Here is an 11,023-nt window from a genome sequence, read left to right as displayed (position 1 = left end):
TCTACCACTGGGTGCCCCCAGAGTCCCCAGTAGGACTACGAGGGCATTCTACTAGAGGTATGTAGTAGGTATTGCACAGCAGCCAGCTGGTCCTCTCCGCACACATTTATTCGTTTCTATAGACTGATGTGACAGAACCCTCTCTGGCCCACTCAGTTCTGGGAGTGAGTAGTCAGGTGGTATAAGGTGGTTCTAATAAAGGGGCGGATTCCTCATATTATTCTGTTTCACCGTCTGGGACAGTGATTCAGTTATAACTCCCTCTCTTCTTCAGTCTGCTTCGTCAGCATATCGGCAATACGGGGCTTGTCTATATCCCATAGTGAGATACCGAACGAATGTTAGAAAGAGAACGATTAGGTTACTGATGTAACCCAGGTTCTCTGATAACATGAAGTGAGGTATCTCACAACATTGCCCTCCTTGCCTTTTCGCATGGAGAAGAGATATGCGGTGAATGACGAAACAGCAGGTAGCTGCGGTTTATATACAGGGAGTTGGGACTCCCTGATGGCTGCAGCCATTGGTCTGCCATGGTTGGCAGACATAGTGTGATTGGTGCTTCCGCGATCAGTCATGCCCAGAGGCGTTCCCATAGTGAGATACCTCACTTCATCAGAGAACCTGGGTTACGTCAGTAACCTAATCGATCTCTCTCGCGCATAATAACTGAAGCATGCGCAGGCTGCAATGATGGCACTTTACGTCCTCCTCCGCCTCATAATCATGGTGATGTTTGGAGAACTTCACATACAGGCTATAGCAAAGCTAGCATCAAGCATATTTCACGTTCGTCCATCTGTGCAAGAACCCCCTTTAAGCATGCCTGACGTTTCAGATAGTATGTCAAGTGTAAACACATGAATGGGTCACAACTGAAAGAACGTGTAAACGGACAGTCAAAAAAATCGGATAGGCTGTAGGCAACAAATCAGAGTTGGGAACAAGGCAGTGTAAACATTTGGATTATTAGACAATGTCGAAATAAAGTAAATCTGCAGAGTTTTGCATTCAAGGGCATGTGACAGGGAACCATTGACAGAGAAGAGTTAAAACTCTTCACATATGTGCTCGCGCTCATTACCGCTACTGAACATCTGAACATAAACAATGATCAAATGCACGGATCCTCTTCTGTCTGTTCTCCAAAATGTAATCAAATGTATATTTCTGCAAGCATGTTAACATTTAAACTGTTTAACTGTGTCTACGGCAGGCAAAGGCATTGGTTTTCAAGACGAATTCCCACGTCACTGAGCATTGTGGGCAATACACACAAACTACCGTGGGATGGCGGGTGTTAATTTCATAAACTGTGAACAATGGTAGCTTAATGTATAAATTAAGGTATATGTCCACACAACAGTTAATGTTATACTTTGTAGTAGTGCTACCGTGGCGTAATAATCTGTTTGGTTGTAAAATATCACCTGAATGAAATGAAATCGAAAGTATCGTCCTGTGGAATCATTCATTTACAGACAGCATACAAAGATGTTCAACTAATAATGATCTTCATCGCTGGCAAACAATATGATGCATTTTCAGATTTGTTTTCACTTGACTGTAGGTCCACGGCCACTTCATCCAACGCTCTTGATGTTCTTCCTGTTACGACTCCGAGTGTGAAACCGCTTCAGACGATTCAGTGCGTGAAGGAAACTAAACAAATCATTCAAACACATTTGCGAACCAATTTAGACATATCTGCCAACTTGTTTGATCAAGACTTTGAACAGAATCAACTCAAAAGAGTGATTCATTTGTGAATTGAGCATCGCTCATGCCCCAGAAAAAAGATAGGCCTACTGCGCGCTTGTAATAAACTACGCATTACTTTAAAATAAAGTAACGAGAGGAACGTCGTACAGTTTTTTCATTAGAAATGTGCTCGAGTTAAAGTAAAGAACCCACATTTAAATCTACTCTTAAAAGTACAATCTTTCCAAAAAAAATACTCAAGTAAATGTAACGAAGTAATGTACTTCATTACTACCCACCTTTCTGCTGTCATTGTATTAAGGAGGTAAGTGTCATGTTTGCTTTCACAATATTCCTAAATTAAATTCTAGCTAATACATATACATTTTCCAAATGGAAGTCCTCAACTAGTGAACAGCAAATATCCTGGCTGAGGTGTTTTGTTGTTTGGAGATGCGTGGGGGTCAATGAGAGGTGTTTGTCTTCTTCGCTGGATATTTGTTGACTAGGATTAGTTTCTCTCAAAAAAGGCACGCTAAATCAAATAACCACATTAATTTGGTGATTATTTTACATATATCAGAATAAGAACACAACCCTGTCTAATATTTCAAAATGATATGACCTCACAAAATGACTCAATACAATAACATGATCCTGCTGTTAGAAAAAGGATCTTGGCAGCACAGACTGGCCTCCCTCACTTTGCCTCATTAGATAAAGAGGCATGGAGCGGAGGCTGGTCATTTGCACGGCTCAGTCTAAGGGGAGGGTTGTCTAATCTTCTTCAGTACAAACATGACTCTGGAAGGTTGTGGAATGCCTCTGCTGTGGGGGCGGTGGAGGGTCAGGCTGAGGCCAAGGCAGGTGGTATACATCAGCCAACGGATGACATCGCCTACCCCCACCACCCTCTAAACACTGGGAAATACTGCCAGCTGAGGAAGAGGAGATGTAGGACAGGATTGAGGGTATATATCTATACGTTAGATTTGTTTGAAAAGGACAAGTTAAACAAAACTTTTGATGAGTCCGAAATTAGCGCGCCTGTGTCAGAAGCACTGTCTTTTCCATTTTACTGCATAAACATGTTATGTAAACACAAATGTGGCATTAGAGAGATCGTAATCTAAAAACAGATATTTTCAAAGAGTCAAACTGAACTGCAGTCATTGCGTATGTAGTTTTCAACAAACCACTAATGTAAAAAATCAAATCAAAAGAAATTCAAATAAAGGTAACATATCCCACAATATGTTCTTAATAAAATAAACATCTTGCGTTGAGAATTTATTATATATATTTTTTTTATGTTTTAATAGAATGAATAATAATAGGCTACAGCAGAATAGCTGTTTTGTTTCCATTTACTTTCTGGGTGACACTGCTTGACCAAAGCAATGGTTTGTTTTTATCTCATGAGTTCACTGGCTTTGAGTCTGCCAGAAACTAATCATCTAATAACATCCACTTACATACGCTGATTTTTTTTTTTACTTTTAAGCACATTTATTAATTACATATTTCTTGATGAGATAAGGAAAAACTCCAAGTAAAAATAAATAAATAATTATTATAATTATTAAGCTATAATAAATAGTTGCAAGCAGCAATTAAGAGGCCAAGCATCACAGAGGCAGAATGAGGAGCTAAAAATCAAGACATCAGACCAACTGCAAAAATGAGAACACATTCATAAGAAAGGAGCAGATTATTCTTCCATCTGCTTCTTTCTGATCATGGAAATGTAAAGGAAAATTCAAATGAATTGTATGTGCCTTGTACAAATAATGCATTTTCATGAAAAGAATAAAAGAGAAATGAATGAATGAATAAGAGACAGTTTTAAGTAAAATGGTTTAAAGCCCATTAATACAATCACTTGTATTGTGATATAATTGCTTATTACTTTTGACCTTGATCTGGACCTTTATCTTTTTAAAGATTTTTGACTTTTGGTCAAACTGTTAAAGGGATACTTCAGGATTTAGCATTAAGCTTTGTATTAGTAGAAAACCTGTAGTATTTTCGAATTACCGCGCTTTCCTCCCTCATATCCCCCTGAGACGAGAGATTTATGTATTTTTTGTCTGGAAAAAAATCCTCCGATGACGCAAAAATCGTCATTTTGCGTCATCGGAGGATTTTCTGGCCAGAGGCTAAAGACTACAGCCAGTAGAAGGCGTTGTTCAGCATGTTTTCAGCCCGCCCATAGAGGGTGGGATCTCACTCACAGAATGTACACAGTGTCAGCCGTCTTTCTTTGGAAGCTAAGCTAGCAGGCTCTTGTTCTGTGGAGAAAGCTTAATAGTAGGAGAAAGCTGAGTAAGTAGGGGTTATACCATCCTCCTTTTCTCGTACTTGTCCCGCGGGCAAGATCGTTCAAAATGTACGGGATTCAGCTTTTGCGTTCTGCGGTCGCCATTCATTTAAGTTACATGCACACCTTTTGTTTCAATCTAACTGAATTCATTCCGATTGCTGAATCTGAATGTAGTGTTTACATGAACGCTAAACAAGTGATCGGTTGATGTGCGTTTTACCATTGCTAAGAAAATTCCCGCTCCTCCGTGAGAGATGCGAGACCCGGCGCGTCTCAGTAATGACGCCACCGGCCTCGCGCCGTTCTCCCGCGGCCGTCAGTCTTGTCCTGCTCGGCACAGTAAACATGATGAATGGCGACTGTAGAACGCAAAAGCCGAATCCCGGACATTTTCGGCGATCTCTAAATCCCTGGCAAACTCATCACGTAGGCTAGCCTTGTTGTTTGTTTCCAACTGCGCTCCCTTACCGGTAGGCGTGGCCTCCTAAAGCAGCGAAGCAAGTGCATTCTGGGAGTTGTTGTCTTTCATCCACATAAGCCAAAAATACATTTTCTGGCTTTTCTCAGTCTAGAAAGCTCCAAATTGAAAAATTTCTTCACATTTCTTCTACTTAAATGACCTATTTTAAATACACATTCATCTTCCCAGAGGTGAAGTATCCCTTTAAGAAGTTATAAGCAAAAATGTAAATTTTCCATATCTCCTGACCACTAGGTGGCACTGTGCTGAAACTGTACCGGTATCTTCAGGTCATGGTTGTCATAACGCACACAAAGTTTGGTCTTCAAATTTGTTTGTGCGCAAATCAAGAATGGTTTGAAGAATTAACTTGAATTAAAAAAAAAAGAATTGTCGGCATAGTCTGAGGATGATCTGATTAAATGTTTGTGAAAATTGAAACAATGGTCTAGGTCTAGGAGTTAAAAGTAGGTTTTTAACAAAAATCTAATTGGCAGACAGGAAGTGGCAAAATTGGTATCTATGGATGCTTCTCATTTCTTATTTGTGCATCCTCGTTTCCTTTCCTTGCTTCCTTTCCTTGCTTCCTTTCCTCGCATCTCAGCTCCACCCCCTTTAGGATGCGAGGGAAGGCTGCAAGGAAAGAAAATGAGGATGGAGGAATTGAAGGAAATCTTATTTATATATTGGCATATTCTAGTGTCACTTCAAAGCGTCATCAGCTGTGCTCAAAGGATATGCCCTTAGGTTGTTAAAGTTTGGTTATTTGAGAAATTAATAAATAATAAAGATAAATCAAAATGCCCTGTTGATATATGTGTGATATATGGTTTATTTAAACTGCAGAGGTAAAGCATAAATTAAAATTGTTGTGACAGATGTGAAGAGTGGAGGATAATTTATACATGCGTCAGGTTTCTCGACAAGAAAAACTTCTGCATATACACCTGTGCATCCTCGCTCATAACTCATTTGGAAGCGTCCACACTTCTTGTTACTCGCCCCCTCGTGGGACAATTAGAGAATTGAGATGTCCTTCAAGATGGCTGAATTCGATCGGTTTCCGGGTCACGGGCTGGAGGACAGAGGAGCGAGGAAACGAGGAAGCATCAATTTGAGTATTGAGAAGCACCCTATGTTCTCGGCATGACCCAAGGAATCTATCCAAAAATTTAAATTCTGTCATTAATTACTCATGTCATTCCAAACCTGTAAGACTTTCTTTCATCTTCGGGACACAAATGAAAATCTTTTTTGATGAAATCTGAGAGCTTTCTGTCCATCCGTTGACAGCTACGCAACTAACACTTTCACACTTCAAAAAATTAATAAAGAGATCATAAAACTAATCCATATGAATTGAGCAGTTAAGGTCTGAATTATGTATGAATTTAAATGTAGGCTTTTATTTACATGTAAACATTCATCAACTCACATCAGTTGTGAAGCTCAAGCATGTTTGCTTAACGTGGGAGAACCAATGAGGTTCATTCTCGTGTTACGCAGCATGTTTGAACACAAGAACCAATGAGGTTCGGTTGAGCTTCTGATTGGATCAATGATCAATGAGCTGATCAGTGTTTATAAGTGAATAAATTCCTAAATTCAATCTGTTCATCATATAAAGTGGAATAATAAATTGAATAAAACCGCTCAATTCATTTGGATTAGATTTATGATCACTTTATGAACTTTTTGAAGCGTCAAATTGGTAGTTGCGGAGCTGTCTATGGAGAGACAGAAAGCTCTCAGATTACATAAAAAATATCTTCATTTGTGTTCCAAAGATGAAAGAAAGCCTTACGGGTTTGGAACAACATGAGGGTGAGTAATAATGACAGAATTTTCTATTTGGGTGAACTAACTCTGACCAGTTTCCTTACAATAGGTACAATTCAAATTTCTAAAAAACTCTTGACCACAAGGTGGCACAGCCCCAAAACTTTTTGAGTAACGATACGCCAATGCGTTCGTAAAATATAACAGTTTACAACAATTTTCAAAATGGCCGATGCCTAAAATAGCTGATATGGGAACATTTTTGGCCAAACAATTCAGAAGTCAACAATAGCCATTTTTCATATCTCCTGACCATAAGGTAGCCTGACTACGTCAGACTTCCTACTTCCGCTAATTTCATTTCGCTCCTGTAGTCAGTCTGAGATAGCAGCGTATCTTTCAGTTTTCCACCGGCCTGAAAACAGCCGGGCCAATCAACGAACAGAGGGCGGGCTGAGAGCCGTGACGTAGACGCTGATTGTACCGTGGTGGATGCGTACTTGCGTATATTTACTTCACATAATCTGCAAAAGTCGTTCACAGCCATGTTCACTCTGGTATTTCGCTCGATGGTTTAGTTTTTGCATCATACATGTGTTTACAGTGGAAGTTAGATGCGGCTGAGCATGCGCATAACACACGCCATAACCAAACGTTATGTGATTGGCTTATGGGTAACCAATGATTTTAAACTTCAGACAAGCGCCCCCCCGCGAGAGAGAAAACACTTCTCTATTATGCTATTCCAGACTCTCTCTACGAAGCAAAGTGAAGTAGCAGAGTCTGGTATTACCAGGCTAACCATAAGGTGGAACTGTGCCAAAACTGTGCAGGTATCCTCAGGTCATGGTTGTCATAACACATACCAAGTTTGGTCTGAAAATGCTAAAGCATTGCGGAGATATAGCCTCACATCCATTTTTACATGCTCTACATTGAATTTGCTTGCCAGTTACGTTTTTGTGTCGGCATGGTCTGAAGATGATCTGATTTAATTTTCGTGAAAATCAGAGCATCGTCTAGGAGTTAAAATAAAGTAGTTTTTTTGGGGGAAATCCTAAATGGCGGATCGTCTTGAGCCAAGAAATCAGAGGAAAAACTAATTTTGTTTCTAGCCCTTATGGTTCAAAGTTATTAGCACAAATGTAAGATAAAATTTGGACAGTTGGTGGCGCTAAAGGGATTGAGTCAGAGACTCCAGAATTGCTATGGTTAATGCTCAGACTCAACTCAACTGTTCTATTGGCTGCTATACTTCAAGAGTGGAAGAAGAAGAAAAAGAAGAAGAAAAAGAAGACTAACAGATACAATAGGTGCCTACGCTTCTTTGATACTTGGCCCTTAATAAACTATTATTATTGTTGTCATTATTATTAACACATTGATTAATACTGTTTGACCTGAGCAAGCAGCTGTCCTCCTGGCGGCCTGTCAACCGATGTCAATAGGCCTTTGTTCCTCATTCTTGATCCTACCACTCCACACAGACTGTGTCCACTTCTCCGGGCATAACTGTGTCCCATATTATGTAAACAACAAAGGGTGAGTGAGGTTGTTTTTGAAAAACTTTTACCACTTGCAGTTTTCCTCTCTGCGGCTGAGTCAACACAGAGTTTTGTGCAAGCACATAGTTTCAGAGCTGTATGTGCAACGGAGCTATATGCACATTTCTGGTCTTGTACTTGTATGGTTACATTTAGGCTGCTTTATTTATTATTCCATATGGCCCAGTTTTTTTAAAGGGACAGAAAGTGCACAGCATGGAGCGTCTGAATAATGCAAACTGAACCGTCCTCTTAAGTCCAGAGAGAGTGTTGTGCAGTTGTGGAAAGAACAGGAGCTGACAGGCTCATACAAGAGGGAGGGTCATTATGAAATATTCATCTTTCTTAGAGGCTGAGACAGACTTTAGTAGATGTGATGGACAGGTGCGTAGTGCCCCAGTTCTTTCTGTATTTAAGTCTTGATTGTATTGCCTTTTCTAGTGATTCCAAGTGATTGCCCTTGCTGTGTACTTAAATATATTGCTTAAAATGAGATTGATTGATGTGGGTGTGATATCTGAACCACTTCAAGAGAATATGGGGTGACATTTTAAACTCAGTGGCATATACAATATTGTGAGAAAGAGTCTTTCTCACAACATTTTTATATTTTTTAATACCAAATGATAATGGCCAAAACATTTGTGACGATTTTCATTTTAAAAAGCATTACCTTTGCTGCTGCACCTATTGAGAAGGTAAATCTAAACATCTGCATAGGTGCTGGCCCACTTAAGCTCCATCATGCACGCCCCTTATCCAGCCCTTAACAGTCCCATGCATCACTGAATCACTCCCCCGACTTCTGTTTAATATTTGATGAGATCAGTTCCTCTTGACTGGTTTTTCTGTGTTTCTGTAGTTGCAGTCTGCGCTGTGCGAGAGGTTTATGAAGTTCTGCTTGCGCCACCAGAAAATTGAGTCTCAAAAGCTGTTTTAGCTTGATGTTAAATCTTTAAAAAAAAAAGCCTTGCTGATGATGTCCGTCCCCTAAAATGAAGTTCCAATACTTTATTGAAACAACAACTTTAGTTTGTGTACTCATGGTATAGATCTTGTAGCACCATGAAACCGAGGCTGTGAATGGAGTAAATAGTGTTCAATGGATTCTACAATTATTCAGCTGATGAAACATGTTTTTTTAAAAAAGAAATTTTCAGGAGACAAAAGCTCCATTTTGAAAATTACATGATCTAGTAGGCCTACCTTTATACAGTATACCATTTGAAAAGACTTTGTAAGTCTACCCATTACAGCCTCATTTTCATCCGCATTAAATAAGGACATACCACCCAATGAGGTCATACATATGACCTAAAACATAACTATATATTTTATACATATTCTCTGATCAGAGTTTTGTTCTTGTGGGTTTTGTCTTGTAGACTTAAATTTTCCTTAATTTATTTAATGAATAATAAATGTAATAATTCATTTTATTACATGGCTTGGCTGAATTCCAATGTAGAATGCGGTCTGTTATTTCTTTATAACAGACCGCTGCGGAGTATAACAGACCGTTGCCATGAAAAACAGCGCGTTGCTATGGACGCGGAACGGACTATTTTCTTTGGCGGAAGCAATACAATCGTTTTTAAATCAATAAACTCCTTTTTAAATCAATAATTCGTGTCAAATTATTTATTTATTTTGTAGGTAGCCATGTAATAAGCGGGATAATGTATAGAGAGGCGGTCGTTATAGCGAATAACAAGCCCTTCAGGCTGTCAAGACCCCTCCGCTTCGCGTCGGGGTCTCGTTCAGCCTGTCGGGCTTGTTATTCGCTATAACAACCGCCTCTCTATACATTATCCCTTACTTATTAGTGTTCATTCTGTCTTGATTTCTCTGAACACACAGTAGTTCACATTTGTTTCTCTCAGTATGAGCTAAGCCCAATTATTTGAGATCGAGTACTCATTGGGAGTTTGTTGTAATTTGTCCTGTTTGGCAGCCAGTCTAGGCACAAGGAACAGGGCCAAATTTTGATGTTCCCATCCAGTTTCCAGTGTATTTACTATTTAAAGTCTTGGTTTTTACATTATACACAAGAGACGTTCCTTTTTTAACAAACAGCCATGACGGACAACATAGACCTTGTATTTCCTAAATGCATGGAATGTTTATTTAAGACAGCGTCAAAACTCTAGGGTATCAGATCTGAATTTGTCTCTCTGGGAATGTGTTGCCCTTTGTTTTAACAGCATAACCTTTCATGTGCATTTTCCAAATTTAAACAGGAAACATGGGATTCATGAAAATATGAGGGAGGACATAAAATAAATAGCCTTCGAATCCAGAAGATATAGTAAAACTTTAGCCAACATGTGAACAAAAGCAAAAACTTTCTATTTTAAATATATTCGGATGGCTTGTAACTAACAAAAACATTAGTTATCATTTGTGGGTATTTTCATAGAGTTGTTTGCTATTTTTATAAGAAAAGACAGATAGAGGAAATGACAGATTAACACAAGAGTTTTTGTCAGCTCTGTTTTGGCAGTTCAAGAGAATACAGATGCAAGAGAAAGCTAAAGGGCATACTAATATCCTTCGGTCACAAGGTCTCGTTGCTTTAAGAAGCAAAAGAGGCCAACAAGAAGTAAACAGGAAAGGACTGTATTGATGCAAGCAGCACTTACCATAATTCTGTTTGTGTTTGTTTTATTCAGTTCTGCATCAACAATTATTCCAGAGATTCTATGCCATTGGTTTGTTTTTATAGTGGCAAAAATGTCCCTGACCATGAGGCGATGAACTGTGGTGACTTTGTGTTCTAGGTGTTTGTGTGTCATAAGCCTTAAAATGACTGAGTAGGAAGGTGTCCTGAGACGGAGAACTGTTGAGCATCAAAAAGCTGATGTTCAATGAGGAAACACGATGACCAACATCAGTGTGGGACTGAAGACTAGAGTAGTACTGAGTGCAGATCAGTCTGTCATGGAGAAATCCTCTTATTGATGCAGTCCTGCTGACTAAATTGAAAAAAAGGCAAGAACAAGTATTTGTGGCCTATTGTTGATGCATCGCTCAGTCTGCAATCACACACAACATGAATCAAAAGCTAAAAAAAAAAAAAAAAAAACCTCTCAATAAACTAATCTGTTATGCACAAGTGAAAAAGCCTTTCCAAAAGAAGTTTTTCTTTCTCCCTCAATCAGACTTGGAAGTCTCTTCTGAGCTGAAAGAAGGAGAGCTGGAGTAAATGGTGGATAC

The sequence above is a fragment of the Squalius cephalus genome, assembly GCF_949319135.1.
Source record: "Squalius cephalus genome assembly, chromosome: 3".
NCBI lineage: Eukaryota > Metazoa > Chordata > Actinopteri > Cypriniformes > Leuciscidae > Squalius > Squalius cephalus.
The sequence above is the reverse complement of the archived record's forward strand: the minus strand, read 5'-3'. Positions refer to the sequence as shown.